The sequence below is a fragment of the Condylostylus longicornis genome, unplaced genomic scaffold (assembly GCF_029603195.1).
Source record: "Condylostylus longicornis isolate FDR11 unplaced genomic scaffold, ASM2960319v2 ptg000038l, whole genome shotgun sequence".
NCBI lineage: Eukaryota > Metazoa > Arthropoda > Insecta > Diptera > Dolichopodidae > Condylostylus > Condylostylus longicornis.
The window spans coordinates 4,830,130-4,849,428 of record NW_026578007.1 but is presented as its reverse complement, the minus strand read 5'-3'; positions in this window follow the sequence as shown (position 1 = coordinate 4,849,428).

Genomic DNA, 19,299 nt, shown 5'->3' with positions numbered 1-19,299 from the left:
CCAATAAAATTAACATTTTCGTTTTGTAACTAGGACGACAATGAAAAATTTTGACAATTTTAATAAAGGAAATTTTAAAAAAGTGTATAATTTTAATTGACTTAAGTGTTTAAATAGTAGGGAGGTAAGTTATCCAAAAAAAGGATTTCTTAAAACCAATTTCATTTATATTTAAACTTATAGAAACTTTTGCGAGCTATGTTGTTGCCTCAAACAAATTTAGCTAAATTAGAATAGGTTTTTGTCTTAATTTTCGTTCTTCGCAACGATTGTCTATTTCAATAAAGTTGGGTCAAACCAATGGTTTGTATTGTAGCACTTTTCCCTTCAACAAGTGAAAATTCCGCTTTTAAATACAGTCTATGTATACCTATCACACTATTAAAATTATTTTCATTCATATACAAAACTATTTCTAGGATTGCATATATTTAGGATGACGCATATATGCATAGTCTTTGAAATAAAGCAAAAATTAATATAAAAAGGGGTTAACATAATGCTCGATTTTAAGGGTCAATTGTGTGAGTTAGGAAAAATAATTATATTTTTTAATTTCATGGAATTTACCGTTAGCCTTTTGAGTTTATAAAAATTTAGAAAAGCTTGCGGTTTCGGAAATATAAGGTGCCAAAAATTCAAATTTTACGAATTTCAAGAGGTGATAACTTGAGAGGGGGTGGAGATGGAAAAAAATTTTCTTCTAACAAAATGAACTATTTGTTAATATCTAAAAGTCCCTAAAATTTCAAAGTTCTAGATTATGGGGTCTAGAAGAAAAACGACATCAAAAATTTGGAAAAAAAGGGACTTTAGATAACGGTAAATTTGAACGGCCATTTTGTTTTTCTAAAGTTTAACTATAGTATATCAGGCTAAGGGAAGCAAGCCACTGCCTTTCTGCGTTTGCAAAATTTCAAAAATGCTTATGGTTTCATTGCAACAAATATTTAAAAAAGGCCATTTTTAGGGTTTTGGGGGGGTATAACTTCTAGCGGGGGGGAGATAGGTAAAAATTTTGTTCTACCGAAATAAGTTTCTAGTGAAGATCTATGTACGTATGAAATTTCAGCTTTCTATCATCAAGGGTGTAGAAGTTTTGTAAACAGACACACGGACAGACGGACGGACGGACGGACGGACGGACGGACGGACGGACGGACGGACGGACGGACGGACGGACGGACAGAGTGAAACTAATAAGCACTTTTTTCAAAAAAATTTTTGGAAAAGTGCTAAAAACTAAAACTATTTCGAAAACACTTGTAAATGCGAATCAAATTCAACTCTATTGTGAGAATATAAGATATGTTGGGGTCAGAGATATTATGGTATTAAAGCAGTTGATTTAATCGTCAACATGTTGTTAAATAAACTTCAATTATTTATACTTATATGTATATAAGTGTACATACAATCCATGGTGATCATACTAAAAAGTCGTGCTCATTACATTTTTCAATATATTTTTGTTTCCAAACTGAAATGTACAATCTGGAATTTTCAAATAGGAAATTTAATAACCGTGACTTATGGTTCATGGGATCCTCAACTTGCAATATTCCTATACATTTTATACTACAGGATATAGACATTTTCAGGTCTCTGCAACATTAATTTTATAGTACGTCTAATATTATACTTTCACCTGAACTAAAATTGAAATTTTTGGAGTATTTACTTTATAGAAATTTTCAATATTTTCCATAAGAGGTAAAATTAATGTCCATAAGACATATCATATGTAAAAAAATAACAATATTTGGCACTTTACATGTCGAATGCAAATTTAGATGATTTTTTCATGAAAATGCAGCATAAATTTCTGATATTTTAATTATTACGTAAATATTTTTCTTTTGTACTCTTTGTCTTTTTTATTTATTTTTGAAAATTCTTTTGGAAAATCGTTGTGGTAAAGGTTGTTTTTTTTTTTTTTTAATAAACAGCGGCAAATTCTCTTTCTTTTATCTTTTAATTGCAAAAACGAAAATTTTTTTACTAAAGTGAAACATTTACACAAGACAAAAATTTGTTTAATGGTAAAAAAATCAATACTTTAAGTTAAGGCAAGTTTCCATTCAATATTTATTTAAATTTAGTTGAGAATACTTAAAATTTTTGCAGTTTTTGATTTCTTTAGAATTACTAGAGTGTTTGTATTTGTAAACTTAAGTTAAATTCGTAAATATGTAGAACCAGAAATTTAAATATTTGGTTGTAAAACATCATTGAATGTTTTACGAAAAGTTTTGAAGGATTTTAAATGGTTTTAAAAGAAATTAATGGACTTGAATCAAAGAATATTGAGTTGTTGTTGGTAAAATTTTTAGGTTAGTTTTAAATTTTGATGAGTAATTATTTTAAATTCTAATATAAATTGTATTTGCTGAATTCCACTTGGCTCTATTATATATACAAGAGTTATTTTTATAGAATATTTGGAGGATTAATTATTTGAATCTCTCAGTTCCATATATTAGAATTATTATAAGGATTATAAATCCGATACACCTTAGAGTTAAGTAATTGCATTCGCCTTAAATAAAAATTTGGGAACTGAATTTGAAATTGCGAGGAACTGCCTAGCTTTTCGCGTATTAAGTGTGATGAAATTGCACTTTTCAAAATTCAAAAATGGTATTTGATTCATTGATCATATTTCTAAAGGACATTTTGCTTTTTTTGCCTTGATTCCTTGAACATTTTCCCGTATGTCGAATGAATAAGTAAATTAAATTAAATTTTGTGTTCAATTATAAAAAATTTTTTTAATAGTTTTATTTTTCTGCTAAAAATTTCATTTTCTTTATAAATTTAAATAATTAATTACAAAGAACATGGTTTTCATATGATTCATTTTAACCATAATTAAAACATTAAAAATTATAAAAAATTTTTTTTGTTTTTTACAAACTTATAGAATGTGACCTTCATTTAATTTATCTATTTTAAATTTTTTTTGTGTTTCTCTTTTAAAATTAAATTAAATGTGGAAAAAACATATATTCTTTTGGAAAATTTTGAAACAATGAATTATTCATATAAATGCAAGATTAATTTTAAATTTTTAATCATATTAATTGAATTAGAGAACTTGTTTTAATTTTACACTTAAATGTAAAAGGATCATGAACGATTGTCGATTGTCGATATGCATATATGAAGGTTGAGTGCCTACACACTTAGTGTAAAGAAATTAGTTTTTAATATTTGACTGTGAAAACCCTCTGATTTTTGACACATTTCTAGAAAATTTACGGAAAAAAATACGCTGTTTGCTTTGCTCTGTCTGCTAACATGTTTTGTTTAAAACCCTTCTACACGGTTTGAATATTGAAAAATTAATTTCTGTACACAAATAAGTCTTATAAGTCTCATCAATCTGTATAAACCTGAATAAAATTGTGAATTGCTTAGATAAACGTAGAAAGATTATGAACCTTTTATCCTGTGACTGAAAACTGTAATGTAATCTTAGGAAGTTTAATAAATTGCAATCCCAAGCCGTTTTCCGAATAATTTTCAAAATCATTTTTTTCTAACTTTAATATGTATGTACTACATTTCTGTGTACTTCTCTTTTATCTTCAGAAGATTACCTCTTATGTGTATTAAATTCAAAATTATATAGCAAGAAGAGGATTATTTTAATAACGATTGTCGATTTCATATGCATATATGAAGGTTGAGTGCCTACACACTTAGTGTAATGAAATTTGTTTTTAATATTTGACTGTGAAAACCCTTTGATTTTTGTCACATTTCTAGAAAATTTTGGGAAAAAATACGCTGTTTGCTTTTCTCTGTCTATTACGAGTATTTAAAAACTATAGTTCTAGAATTTAAGCGTTAGTGGGAAACATGCTACCTAATGAACAATCGATTCAATTGGATACATTTTTGAAAATAAAATTAAAAAATCTAGATTTTTAGTTGAACTTATCCTTAATGTCCTATATAAAGTACAGACTTTAATTTGAACTTTATGATATTTTTTAACACTTATTAGTACTTCTGAGTGATTGATTAAATTTTTCATGTGCGGCTTATTTCTATTAAAGTGTTTGAAAATTACATAATTTCAAGGTTTTTTGTCATAAAAGTTTGAAAAAATTAAAAAATATAATTTTTTTTTCTATAAAATTAAAATTTTATATTTTGTGAAAAGTGTTCAAGGTGAAGGGAAGAATATTGTTTCATAAAAAATATTTAATTTACTTGCATATTGGTGTGTTTATGTTAATATCATGTTACAAAAACAATGGTAATTTTATAAGTATACGTACGTAATTACTTAATTTTAATGGCAGGAAAATGTATGCATATAACATACAAGTATGTAATTATAATAAATAACGAAATAATACTTTTGTTTATAGCCGAGCTAAGTATAACATTTTCTATTAACTTTATGAGTTTTTAAATGTTAAAATTGCGTTTGTCGTGGTTTAATGTATAACCATAACGTGTACTCTATTTTGAACTTTATATAGCTTTAGTAAACCTATTTACAATTCCTGGCAATTTGATTTAAGAGGATAATCGTTTTAGTATGAGATTTAAGGTGTGTATTACATTTTACATATTACATTGTTATATTTTATGAGTTATTAAAATATTCGATAAAAACAAATGGGGTTACTTAGTTTGTTATTTTGAATGTGTCTATGCATGTAATGTATCCCTTTTATTATTTTATCCAGAACTTCTCTTCTTCAATTGTATTGGTTGAACTTATATGTTTAACAATTGCTGGTGATACTGTAGTTTTTAAAACGGCACGCAATGTGAGAATGTGAATTTTATCAATAAATTTTAAGTTGTTAATGATAATTTGAAGTAAGAACTTAATTAGGTCGAACCTTTTCTTTTAATGTTGCAATTAAATTGACGATTAAATATACTTGCACGATGTCATTTCTTCTTTAACGTGTGATTTAAAAGAATAATAGAGAAAATTGCATTAGCGATTTGAAATTTAAACTTTGTTTAACTTTTTAATTTTACTAGAAAACTACATCAGTTAGAATTTTAATTATAATAAGATAAGTAATTCCATAATTTTTTTTTTTATTTTTTCAATTTTGTCATGATTTTTTAACTAAATTTTAAAATTTTTAATTAAACATACTCGATAACATTATTTAATATTCAAATAGATTTTTCCTCCGTTTACTAAACTAATTCTTTTTTTTCTTCTTTATTACAGGTATGTACGTAATTTTAAAGTTGTTTGGATGGATTGATTTACTTGTCTCTTGGAACGTTTTAATCTCATTATTTGGTAATTTTCCATTAAGACATTGATAAAACAAAAACATATGATTTTTACTACTTAATTAAAATTAATTTAAAAAATTATTTTTTTCAATTATTTCCGGAGGCGATACTTTTAAGTTCAAAATTAGCAAAATTACCAAGCACGAGAGAAATACTGATATTGTAAATTTCATAATCTAGCTTTAAAATCAAACAGTAAATATGTTTTTTTTCTGTGAAGAGAGATATGCGCAAAGGAATTTCCTCCATTCGATCACCGCAGCTAGCCATGGCTTATTGTAGCCCTTTCCATGCAAATACTATATTTCCCTCACACAAGATATCCAATACAAGCAAGTAACAAATACAAGATATCTCTCAGGGAGTTGGACGCGAATTCTGCAACAATGAAAAAGCGCCGCCCAAACCATTTGCACCTCCTGGCGGCCAGAGCAGAACTGTCACAAAGAATGTGTATCGCCGTCTGCGCGTCACCCCCGCAGAACCTGCACAAAAGGCAGTCCGATTTGCCTAGTTTGTGCAAGTGATATTTTAACGAACAATGCCCAGTGAAGAAGCCTGTAATAGCCCAAACCCGGTTTCGATCCATACCAAACAGCTCTGAGAAGGCCTTCCTTGAGCAGGATCGAAAAAATATAGTATGGGTAAAAAGGTTTTCGTTATGGAACGGTTTTGGTAATTCAAATAATTTTGAAATTTAGGTCTACCATTCGTAAGGGCCCCTAATTGTCTTCTCTTTAATTATTCTTCACAGCGGCACTGTAATCTTAACATGTTAAAACTAATTTTATTGTAATTTTTTAAAAACAATATTACTAATCTGGGCTTAAAGAAGGGAAATATTTTTGCAGGACCTCCCGGGACAGCTTATTCAATATGTACACTACTACTTGTTTATTGTATTTAAATAATTATCGTTTCCAATGCATTTTCAAATTAAAGTTTGTGAATTAAAAATATTGGCGTTTAACTTTATTTTGGGAGTAAAACTATAAATTTGCAATTTTTCTCAGCTTATTGTTATAATTTCAAATTACTTTGATTGATAATCAGGGAAAAATTTTGACCGAAATTATTTTATAATTGTTAATGAAATTTATGATTATGTAATCGAGAAAAATTCTTTGATCGAAATATGAGGTCAAATTTTTTAGCATTTAGTATAATGAAACACAAATAATTATTTTATTTAAAACAATTAATGTCTTATTTTAAATATTTACAATTATAAAAAAAAAATTAAAGTAGGAAGTAGACTAGTCGATTTTAACTAGATTACCCGATTAACATTGAAATAGAAACAAAAAAAAAACTATTAAAAAACTATTTGGATTAATTATTTAATAAAACAATTCGAATTGTTTTCTATTCAAAGATCATAATAAATTTCGTATGGTTATTTACAAAAATTGAAAGAAAAATTAATTTTCCAAGCAACATAATTAAAATAAAATAGAAAATTCTAAAATGCGAAAAATTCTAAATTATTTTACGAGTATGTCTAATTTTTTTTTTATAAATTTTTTAACAATTTCGACCTTGTTATTCCATCTTTTTTTTCTATAATGACCTCTGCCTGCACACACACACTTATTTTATTTATAATGTACAGAATTAAAGAGAGGAAAATAAACAATTTAAAAAACAATTTCTATTTTTTTTTTCATTTTATTTTTATTGTAGACATTTTGCTTTCTAAATTTAATTTAATTTAATAAAAATTCACTACATTAGATATTTTGTTTTCTTTTACTTTTTATTATTTTTATACTTGGTATTCATATTTGGTATTATAATTTTCTGAATGGGAAATAAACTTCCCATTAGTATATGTATACGAAAATTTTTTATTACACCGACAATTTGATGACGACCAAATAATATTTCCCTAGTTTTCCAGGTATACACCATTATAAAGATTATATAAAAAAAGAATGAAATAAAAATTAAAATGGGTGAAACCGACCGGCCATTTAGATCAAATAAATTAGTGAATATATTTAAAATTATTTTAAAAATTGATAGCGATTTGTAATTGAATGTTCTTAGTTAAACAAAATTGTTTTCTATAATCGGTTCTTCAGACAGGCATGCAATTTTTAGTTGTGCAACTGCTTGATTGCATATGTGTATTCCACAAATTTATATTCAAGCGGGCAAACATGCAACTGTATGGTCACATGCAAATAAGCAATCAAACAGTTTGTAATTTTTTGCAAACTAATTGCAATTATTATTTAATGCATTTAATTTGAATTGGCGCAATAGTTTAGTTGGTTAGTTCTATAATCAAGCAGCAATTACAAAACTAAAAACTGCATGTCTGCGTGAGCCCTAAGTCTACTCTAAAAATTTGATGATTTTAGTTATAAGTTGAGAAAATGTAAATATTTTGTTACTTGAAAATAATTTTTTATTGGTTAACTATTTTTTATAGGCTCTTTTCAAAAGAGTTTTAAGAATTAAAAAATCTGGCATATGTCTAATCACAGGAAGTATTGGATATTACGGTTTTGAAACCCAAAGTCATGTTATATTATTTGTGCTATAGGCAAACATATTTGATATCAAAATTTGCATACTGCGTAATATTATATTATGAATTCTAAAAAACGAGGGCCCAATAATAAGAAAAATAGCCGTACTATTACAAAAAAGTTAATTTCATATACCTGAGGATATTTCAAAGTTGTTTCTGAGTTATAAAACTTAGAATAATTATGGAATGCTATAAACCACTTACACTGTTAAAAATTTTAAGTAAAATTACTATAATATTTGAAGAAATTCTGTAACAGCTGAAATAGCTAGTATTTAAGCTATGAAAGCTTTAGGAGTATGAAAGAAATTTTTTTTAAATTGATGTAAGTGTATGCTAAGTGAAAATTATGATACACATTAATATTACTACAAGGACGAACAAAATCATCCCCAAAGTATAAATATGAATTTCACTTTCGTAACTTATACTGTTTTACTCTTGATATTAATATTATTCTTTTTTTGGGTAAAGACACTGGTTACAGACAATCTTCCTATTTATTATTGTGTTGATATTGTAGCCAAGTTAACTGCAAAAATAATTTAAAGCAGTACAATTTCCTCTGCTTACTGCAAAGCAAAAGTTACTTTATTTATTGCAGGAATTTCCAATTCAATTAGTTTTCAAATATCTTTCCGAAATTAATAAGTGCCCTGTTTTATTTTGCGAAATATATTCTGAAAACGTATTTTTTAAGAAAACAAAAATATCATGCCTAATATATTGAAATAAATTTATTTTTAATATTATAACGCTTGATTATTGGTGACAACTTTTATTTCCTTCCATTTCAAATATCGTTTTGGTGTCTGAATAAACATTAACCTTGTTGTTTTATAGATAACATTGTGAATTGTATGTATGTAGGTATAAATATGTAAATTACATACCGTAGACAATATAGTTAAATTAGTTGTTGTTTATGAAATTTATTTTTGCTTTCTCATATACGTACATATAAATCTATGCGTTATTAGATATTATCATTAGGCGTCGAATAATATGAAAAATTATGGTTTTGAAAAAAAAAAGTGAATTCAATAAGAAAAATTGTAAGTATTTTGTGATCATTGATTGAGAAGACTTTTAAAATCGCAAACGATAATTGAACACAAAAAAAATATTTAGTACTAAAAGTGAAATGGAAAATTCAAGATTTAAAGTTTAAATTGCTTTCATTTGCGTATGAGGTTTTAATTTGATGAAAATTTGTGATGATACATAAGTAAAAATATTATTACGGTACGACAGTTATTGGTAACAATACAACATGCAAAATTCACTCAAGTTCATTCCATTTTTATTATTAGAGTATTTTTATAATTCTATTTATACAGCTCCATCATAATTCAAAATTAAGTCTAATTATCTTTTATATTGCACTAATCACGTATTTTTAAAAAAATTTCAACAAATTGTTTATTAATATCTTTATTACTGCAAAGTTTGCAAATTTCATTTAAAAGCCATTGGATCAGAAGTTTATGTAATGACATATCAAATAATTTTACAATGATTTAGAAGACATCTAGACCAGATTAATTTCGATTAAAATTTTGCAAATTTGAGATTGTATAAACTTAAAAATCGTGTAAATGTTTGCAAAAAAAAAGGATTACAATAGGCTATTGTGTTTGATGTGTATGACATGCATTATATTATCCCAAGCAGACATGAATTTTTTTGTGAAACTTGTTGAGCTGTCGAATGTTACCCAATTCTTTATTCAACTTTTTTTCTACTATACATAATATTGTTGAAAACAGCTTTTTGAACTAGATTTGTTCGATATATTAAACAGTTCCATTGATATTGGTTATAAACCATTAAGTAAAAGCTCTGCCAATATTAATACAATTCAAAAGTGTTAGAATTCCGAATGAAAACTTGCGATTAACTAAAAATTGATTTTTACAAAATTGCGTAAATTGCGAGGAGTTTGGCTTAGCAGTATGAAAGAAAAAGTACGAACAAAAGTATGAAAATTCCTTTAAAAACGTAACAATTTCCTTTATAAACTAAATTTAATTGTTTCATTTTACCAATTTTTCCTCAAATGGAATAACACATATCCATTATTAAAATATTTTACATGTTAAACTTTAATATAATTTAAATTGACATATGAACTAATAAAATTGACATATATTAAAAGATAATATCAATAATATTAAAAAAAACTGACTGAACTAATTAAATATGCATGCATGCAAGTAAAACGAACAAAATTTTATTACTGATTTTTCATTTCACTTGAAATTTTATTAGAATTTCTTTCTCTTTTAATATTTAACAGCAATTTTTTAAGTGTATATCAAACATGTTCTTCATCATACATAATGTGTGATAAAAGACTTATAATGTTTAATATCTTTATGACTTGTCAAGTATGATCATAGAGACGTTTAAGCTTAGTACATGTGAATGATGTCAAAAATTAAGTAGATTAAAAATTATAATATTATAAAATTTTTAATATCTATACCAATTAAAATAACAAAATCATGATAAAGCATATATGACAACCATTACTAAATCGTTTAAGAGAAATTTATTGTGAATGCCTATTTGGAATGATATAAGTTGAAATTTAGTTTTTTTTATTTTAATTGAACTCTTACAATGTTGCAATATGTATTAGCACAATAGTTCAAATTTGAAGTAAAAGACCTGTTCATTGTGTATTTCGGATCAAAGGTTTTTAATATTTTTATTCCTCGAACCAGTTTTTAGATTAATGCATGTACACATACTGTACGATTAATATGTGAATTAAAATAAAATGTTTTTAATTAAAATTAGGATTAAATAAAAAATCTTGATTTTAATTTTTAATCATTGTAAGTTTAAATATTTTTTTTTTTTAATAAATTCCATGTTATTTTTAAATTTATGGAGTTTTATATGCAATTATAGGGATACAGGATTATTGCTATTTCTGTTATTAATCTACAGGTTATCACTGATCCCATCATAAAATGAAGTTGAAAAACACTGAAATTTAAATAAAAATTCCACAATATGATTAGCATAACAGGATTATTATAGTTTTAAATTTAAGTTTCCTTGAAAAGAGTAGTAACCAATAATTCTTCTATTAAAATATAAGTATGGAATTAAAAAAATTTATATAAATTTCCACATTTAATCGCATGAAAGCTGTTTAGATTATATAAGTCTAAAAGTACCAAGAAAGAGAGTCGTGAAAAACAAGAAGTAATACTCGTAATTGTTTAATAATTTTTAAATTATTGAACAATTATGTAAAAAATATATTTTTTACTTTTATCTAAACCACCATATTAGGTAGACATACATATATCTATACATATACATAAAATTGACTTTGTATATGAAATGTAAAGGCGAACACAACGTATATGAACTCAACAAGATTATTGACTATTGAAATGACCGTGACATTTATGATCGTATAGGCATATTTTATGACTTTTCAAATTCTTTTTTAGCTTTATTAAGTATAATTTAATGAACCAAATAAAGATCGATTTTTTATTTGTATTGAATGATTTTAATAATGAAATTTATTTTGTTTTCATAATCAATGTGCATATTATATAATTACGCCTTAAATATTTTAAATATTTCAAAATGAAAACTGAAAATTGAAATTTTTTAATAAAAGAAAAATAATTTTTTATTTTTTTAGCAATATGCTTGGCAACATTTTGTTATGGCTACCCGTTATTATAATTTTATTATACGTTGGAATTGTGAACGATTTTCAAGATTTGATAATGTGGTAGCCACCTTGAAATTACATTTCGCAGTTTCATTGCTAAATTTTCATTACATTGTAAATTTTCATTAATTTTTTTTCATATTTTGTCAAAATATTTGAATTATTTCTGCAAATCTTATCAAATTTTGCAAATATAATGAAATAATTTTTGAAATCAATTAAAAAATATTGAAAGCCAATCCTATAATTACCCTTATTGTAGGCATTTAATCAACTTATTTTTAATTTTGCATTCATTTTGAGTGATATAGATTTTTAATTGTAATATTTGTGACAAAATGTGCTGAGCTGCCTGCAGCATATATGTGCGATTATGTTAAGTAAATAGAAACATTCAAAAGATATTCAAAATATAAAGACATTTTTGTTATTTGAAAATTTGATTGTCCCTTTATTTATTATGTTGATTTGAATTGATCTTAAATCGCTCTATGCGGTCGTATTTGATTTTCATCATTGTAAATTTTTAAAATTTTAAAAAGATCTCACGCAGTTCAAATATGAATTTGTGCAATATTCAGGTTCTTTGTAAAAAAATGATGAATTTATTTAATATCAAATCTAGTGAAATGTTCAAAGAATGTATTCCAAAAAATTTAGTTCATTATTTAAAAAAAAATATTCAAATAAAGAAATTTTTTTTCACAGTTTTCATATTGAACATTTGCATTGCTCAAGAATTTCGAATATTGGAAATTCTTTTTATTCTAGAATTATAAAGGTTTCCATCTTTCAAAATGTGAATTTTTACTGAATTTAAATTTTTAGGAGACTTATACTGCTATGTACAATGACGTATGCGGTTGAAGAGTAAGGATATGTATAAGTTAGATCGAAATTCTTAACATTTTGTCTGTAGGTGAAAAATCTATACATATATAAATATATAGCAAAATTTGGGTCTATAATAAATTCCTTGTATTGCAAAAAATTTGAGAACTGTAACTTAAATTAATTTGAGCTCAAAATTCTTAATTGGCTACGAATGAACGTTTCTGATTGCTTAAAAAGTCCATTATATAAATATAATGGAAATAAAATCCATATCTAAATGGGTTTATAATTTTCGATATGTGTGTATAATTAATAAAGGAATGAGTGAAATTTATCTATTATTTTTTTTTCATATAAAATAAAAAATTTTTCCTTTTAAGTAAGCATTAAAAATTTTCCACAAAATTCGCAATCTCATTGCTTTTAATATCAATTTTAAAAAATTTCAATTGCAATTTCGTTTTTATTATTATATAAATTTTAAGTTCAATTGTAATTTAATGTTATACATATTAATTTAACTGGTTTTTAATTATATTTTAATTTCAATTTTACGTTTAAATATATGTGTACAATTATAATCAATATAATTAGATTAAATTCGATTAGAGAGAGTTGATTTTGTAAAATTAAATTTTCATTTCAATCAGCTATGGTTTGGGCTTTTGTAAATTTTAAATTTTGAGGTTACTGTTAAACAGTTGAGACATTTACTAAGTATACATATATGTATGTGATTTTAATGTATAATGTAATAGTGAAAGAAAATTTTATATTATTCCAATTTTTTCACTTTCATTTTTAATAGAAATTGTTATTATAAAATTATAGAAAATATTTTATAATTGTGTGCAATTCATTCATAATAATGATTTCGCCTCAATAATGATAATATTCGATGGTGGCACTCTATTTTTATTATTGACTAAAATTGGCAAAAAATGAGGCTATCGGAGTTTATAAAATTTCCGCAGATATAAGATTAGCTGAAAATAAATTAGAAAATATGTTTGGGTTATCGTAATTTAGGTCATTTTCAAGGTATTTTTTGTTGTGACAGTGATGTTTTATAATCTATAGCAACAATATACATTCTAGGATACACAGACAATAGCTTAAATAAACACATTTTAATATACATATGCTTAAAAACCAATTAAAGAAAAAACTAGTTTTGCTCAAATTTTAAATTTCGATATTAAGTACGTATTCGCCAACGAAATCTTCGCTAAAAACAATGCGAAATTGGGCAATCTTAAAAAAATTCTAACCAAACTTTATGATTTTGTAGGCTATTAAAAATCTTATAATTTTTGCTAATATTTTCGGAGCGACGTTTGTTTGTGCTAAATTTTGTTCATTTTAATAAATTTTAATACTTAACATATTTTAAGGGAATAATAAAGTGAATAAAGAAAATCGAATACATTAATCTGACGAAAATTCTACTTGATATCAACTACCTTAACGTTTAACTAAAATTATAAATGTATCAATCTTTATAAAGATTTCCCTGGATTTAAGAAAAACAAAGTTTTTCGTGAAAATAGTGTTTTAGATTAAGTAAAACTGTATTTGCATGAATCATATGGAACGCGTTATTCTATACCAGGGTTGGCAAACCTTTATCGGACTGCTTGCCAAAAATAATTGTTTTAGAAAAATGAAAATACTCGCGTGCCTTAAAATAAACAAAATATATTTGCCATTTACACAAATATGTCGATTCATTTATAACTGACATAATCTTATTTATTCATACATTATAAATATAGAATTAATGAGATTTTTGTTGTTGAATTGCTGCCGCTAAGTCATCTATATCAGGATGATAATTAGTTGTTTTTAAAGAAATACAGGCTTCACTTAAAAAATTTTTAGAAACAATTTTTAGGAAATATAATTTTTATATTTTAACCAAATATAATATCGGAAATAAAAAAAAATTTGCACTAAAGTATTTATTAGCGCGTGTCAGAGAAAATACAGACGAGTGCCACCTTGGGCACGCGTGCCTTAGGTTCGCCATCCCTGTTCTATACTGTACAACAAACTATGAAACTGGAACATAAAAATGCTATTGACAATGGTTTGTGCATATACATACCTATATAATTATTATCTCTCTTGTATTGAGTATTTTCTGCTTTAACTGTCGTAAATAACTCATTTTATTGTATATAAACTTTTCCTTTTATTGGCGCATTCATAAGTAAAGATTATAAGTAGGAATAAAAAATGAAACCTATGAGTACGAAGACAAAAAAAAAACTAAAAACTAAAAGAGAAGGTAAAAAACGAGAAATTTTTCCAACTTTTCTATAGGTACTTTGAATGGACATTAAAATATAAATAAAAAGTGAGAAAAGAAGAAAAAAACAAGAAAAAAAATGGAGAATTATTCACTTGTATACCTTGACATTCATTCAATTATTTTTTGTTTTTGCTGTTGCTGTTGTGTTTTTTTTGACGATTTATTAAAAGACAATGTTGTATTGTTTTGTATACGTACAGTGACATTTTATTTATGACTGACTATTTTTTCAAATGCATTTTGTAATATTCGAAGAAATTATTTTAACTAAAATAATTTTTCTTACTTCGTTCGTCTGTCTGTCGCTATATACATACATGCATGAGCACATTGTACGAACTTGCCGATTTTACAGAAAATTGCATATGTTTAGGGGCTTTAAAGTTTCTTTTCACTCTGCTATACGTTTACTCTAGAAAAATTATTCTATTCATTAAAATATTAAAGATTTCACATACTTATATTTTCTGTATTAAAGCCAGCTACTAAAATAAATATGCGTATACATTCTTCCCTACTAAGCTACATACTTACTCTCCTCTTTATTACTACTTTCAACACTGTTACGTAGATAGGTGAAATTGGAGGAAAAAGGGAGTGTATATAATTAATTTTTAACGAAAGTAGGACAGTTTAAAAAAAATTTTTTTTATTTTGTTTTACATACCTAGGGTTAATGTCCTATAATGTTCTATTGTTTTTAAAATGGTTATGTGCTTAGATATGCTTTTTTTTATTATATACGATTTCGTCATGAGACACTTTTTTTTTTATACTTACATTTATATTTTTGTGTTAACACGCAGATAAGGATATTTTTATCATTACGTGTTGAATTTAGTTAAAAATTATGAGTCGTTTTTTTTTTTAATATGAAAATGTAAAAGTGTTAGGGTGTGGTAGGAATGATGATAACTTTAAAATTTGAATAGATTTTTATGTTTATTGATTTGAGGGAAATTAGTTATCATGATTTTAATTAAATTATGTAAAATGTATGTATTACTTTTTTATTGTTTGAATATACATAGCTTTAATAAATTAAAAGCATGTTGTTCAACATTTCTTATTAAAATTTTGTTAATAGTAGAGGTTTGCTCAACAAATTGTTAAATGTATGTTCAGCTGCTAATACGTACAGAATTAGAATTTTAAACAAAATTAGTTGTAGTTTGAATAAATTGATCCTTTTTGAAGCCTTTCTTTATACGATCGCATTATTATCAAACTTAGAGCAAGAACCTTAAGTAAAGAATAGAAATTTATACTACATTATTGCTAATTAAACCCATTTGTGTTTATCTTTTTGGGAATAAGGAAAATAATTTCTAAATGCATTTGCACAACACATGGATAATGAATTGCATTGACGAGGCAAAAAGTTAAAACAATTGCTTCTTGAACTTGAATAAGTGCTTTGCTAAAATTTTGAATAAGTGCTTTGCTAATTAAACTACTATGATATTACAATAATATAAAACCAAGCGATAGTGATATAAAAGCGAATTTTCCACGTTGTACTATACTTATAGTATTTACCAGATTATTTTTGTTCTATATGGTAATAGCAGAGATTGAGTTTAAAATAAGACATTTGCCGATCGGAATATTTTTCATATATTTACAATTTGACCGAACTTGCTTTTAAGTTTTGAACCGCCTATTTCATTCGGAAACTTTTATGTGTTGCTGTCGATTCGGAATACTCCAGACAAGTGCTAAAGTTTTTAAACACAAATAATCATAGCACGCAAATGTCCATAATTTTTTTATTTGTTTTTCTTATTTATGCATATCTAGTTGGAGAACAATAATAAATAAATTGAGAATTTTAAGGAAATTTGCTTAACTTGCATACCTTTTTCTTAAAATAACTTTCTTTTTTTTATTTATAATAATAAAGAAAATGAACTTAACTCACCGACAATTTAATTAACAACTTCTTTTCTCTTAATATTTTTTGTTTTTAATTTAAAAAAAAAATATCATAATAATAATATATGACAAAAAAAATTAAAACTGGAAGTATTTGACAGGTTTGTAGGTGGCGCGATCGTCGGTTATATTGACTATGTCAAAACTGAATGAAAAATATAGTTGGAAATTTTAGAAAAAAGAAAAGAAGAAGAAGACTATAAAATATAGATGGAAGTTATTTTTCCTGTTCATTTGTCAAAAAATTACTTTTATTATTGTTGTAATTTTTTCTTAATTTTTTTTTTTACTATTATTGTGATTTAATTATGAGAAAATTCGCATTAATCTTTTAATCACTCAAAGGCTGAAATTTTTTTTTCCAAGTTTTGTTTTGAATTGTAGAATTTTTTTTGTTGTTTGGTTTTTTATGGGGTGCAAACGAAGGTGTATAATCTTCTTATGCTTTAAGTTTTTTGTTTTTGTTTTAATTTTGAAATTAATTTGAATGATGTGAATATTGTTTTTTGTATATGAATTTTTTTTTGTGTTCTCCAAAAGGTTTTCATTAAAATTAATGAGTGACAAAACTTTGACGGAAAATTTTAATAAAAATGGAAGAAAAAAATTAAAATGCAGTTATATACAAAATGTTTTGTTTTTTTTAATGAGTAAGGGAATTCGTATATAACGGGTGATTGTTTTTTATTGTTTGATTTATTTTGGTTTAATTTTTGACCACGTGATTAAATTAAGTTGTCAAAGTCAGATCGTTTTAGTATAGTTTGCCCTGTCATAATGAAGATACTGGGATTCAAATTATTAGTGCTTAAGAAATTATTAATTAATTTATTTTGGGCTGCCAACTTCATTGGTGATAATTTGGCCCTAATGTTCGCAAAAAAATCCAAAATTGAATTCTTCCAAAAAATCATATTACACGTAATCGTTGCTAACATTTATATGAAATTATTTAATTTGTAAATTGATTTTTGAAAGCTCAATCTTCAATGTATTACAAATATGGAGTTAGCTAACTCATCTTTCTGTATTTTACAAGAGCCCTATCATTGTTTCTTTTAATATAAGTAGAATATCGCTTCTCACATTAAAAATGAGGGAAAATAACAAAGCCTTAGCTCTTAAGCTACTCATCATGAAATTTTCATATAAATTACATATTCGTTTTACCGTAATCATGATTTATCAATTTAAATAATTTCAGTTCTTGAACACAGAATATGATTCCGCATAGCATATATACATATATGATTTTGTTAAGTGAAACAGCCTGTATTTCTGATATAATAAAATATTTCTAATTACGCGCACCAATAGTTTATTATCTTATCTTATCTGTTTTGTTATAAAATAAATGGAAACAGGAATATTTAATTATAATTTTTATACAATATACGTATATAGGTATGTTAGCGCTAAAATAGTACATTAATTGTATATGGGTGGAGAAAATGAGTAGGAGTTATTAGAATTGCATTCAATTGTCTACTTTCATAGTTTTCATATCACAATTTTATTTTTAAATTAGTTTATAGAACAGCTTTCTTTTTTCAATTTTTAAAAATATATTGAAATAAATTTTAAAATTTTGCTTTAAGAATCTTATTTTTATAATAATGCTTTCATCGATGAGAAATGTTGATTAAATTATTAAAATGTCCTGCCTATATTACTAAAATTTGTTCAATAACTTTAAGTATTTTAATATTAGCTATGGGGAACAAAATTGAATTTTAATGTAAATTGAATATTTTACTTATGAAATGTTACTAACGTTATTTATTCAAGCTTTTCCCGCCTTGCCGTATTTCCTGTTGGTTTAATAAAAGTGTTACGTAAAAATGTTACGCAATCTTCATATACTAATATCTGCATGGGAAAATTAAGTACTAAAATCGAATTGTTTTGGATTTTTCTAATTTTATTTTGTTGGAAATTTATGGTGTTAAAGTCAAATAGCAGCGGAAATGTGAGTTAAAAATTTAAATTTCAAATTATTTACTCTAAAGCTGGATTTGCTTCAAAAATTAGCTTACAATTGCTTTTCGATTTCTTTTAGTCTTGTCGATTTTTCATTTTTCAAAACCAATGATAAAAATAAAATTATTTTGACTCAAATTTTAAGAATAAAAAAAAATTTTACTCACATTTTTACAACATTTACCAGCACGTATGTGATTTTTGCGATAACGGTATTATTCTAACGGTAGGACATGTTAAAAACATATTTTATTACACGCCATTATTATTACTTGTTATAAGCCTTATGTTGTACATGGACTCTATACTCTAAATTGAAAAAAAAACCTTATATGCCTTATTTTTTTGCTCAAGAGCAGGTATGTACTTTGATAAAACTTTGACCTAAATATTTATTTTTTAATTTTCAAATTAAAAATCCATCATCACCATCATTCATCATCATCATTTTTCATTACAGTTTACCGGTAAGAGTCAAAAACTTCATCAACCAAATTTTATGTTCTTTCCTATTGATTTACTTGAAAAAAAATATTGTTTTTTTATTTTTTTTTAAAAAATGTCCAAAAGAAAAATAATTTTCAATTTCGGATGTAAACTGTGTGTGTATATACATATGTTTGTATTTATACAAACATATATAAGTACATAAATTTATAAATTTACGAACGAATGTTTGAAAATTGATTTAAAAATTCAATAAAGAAA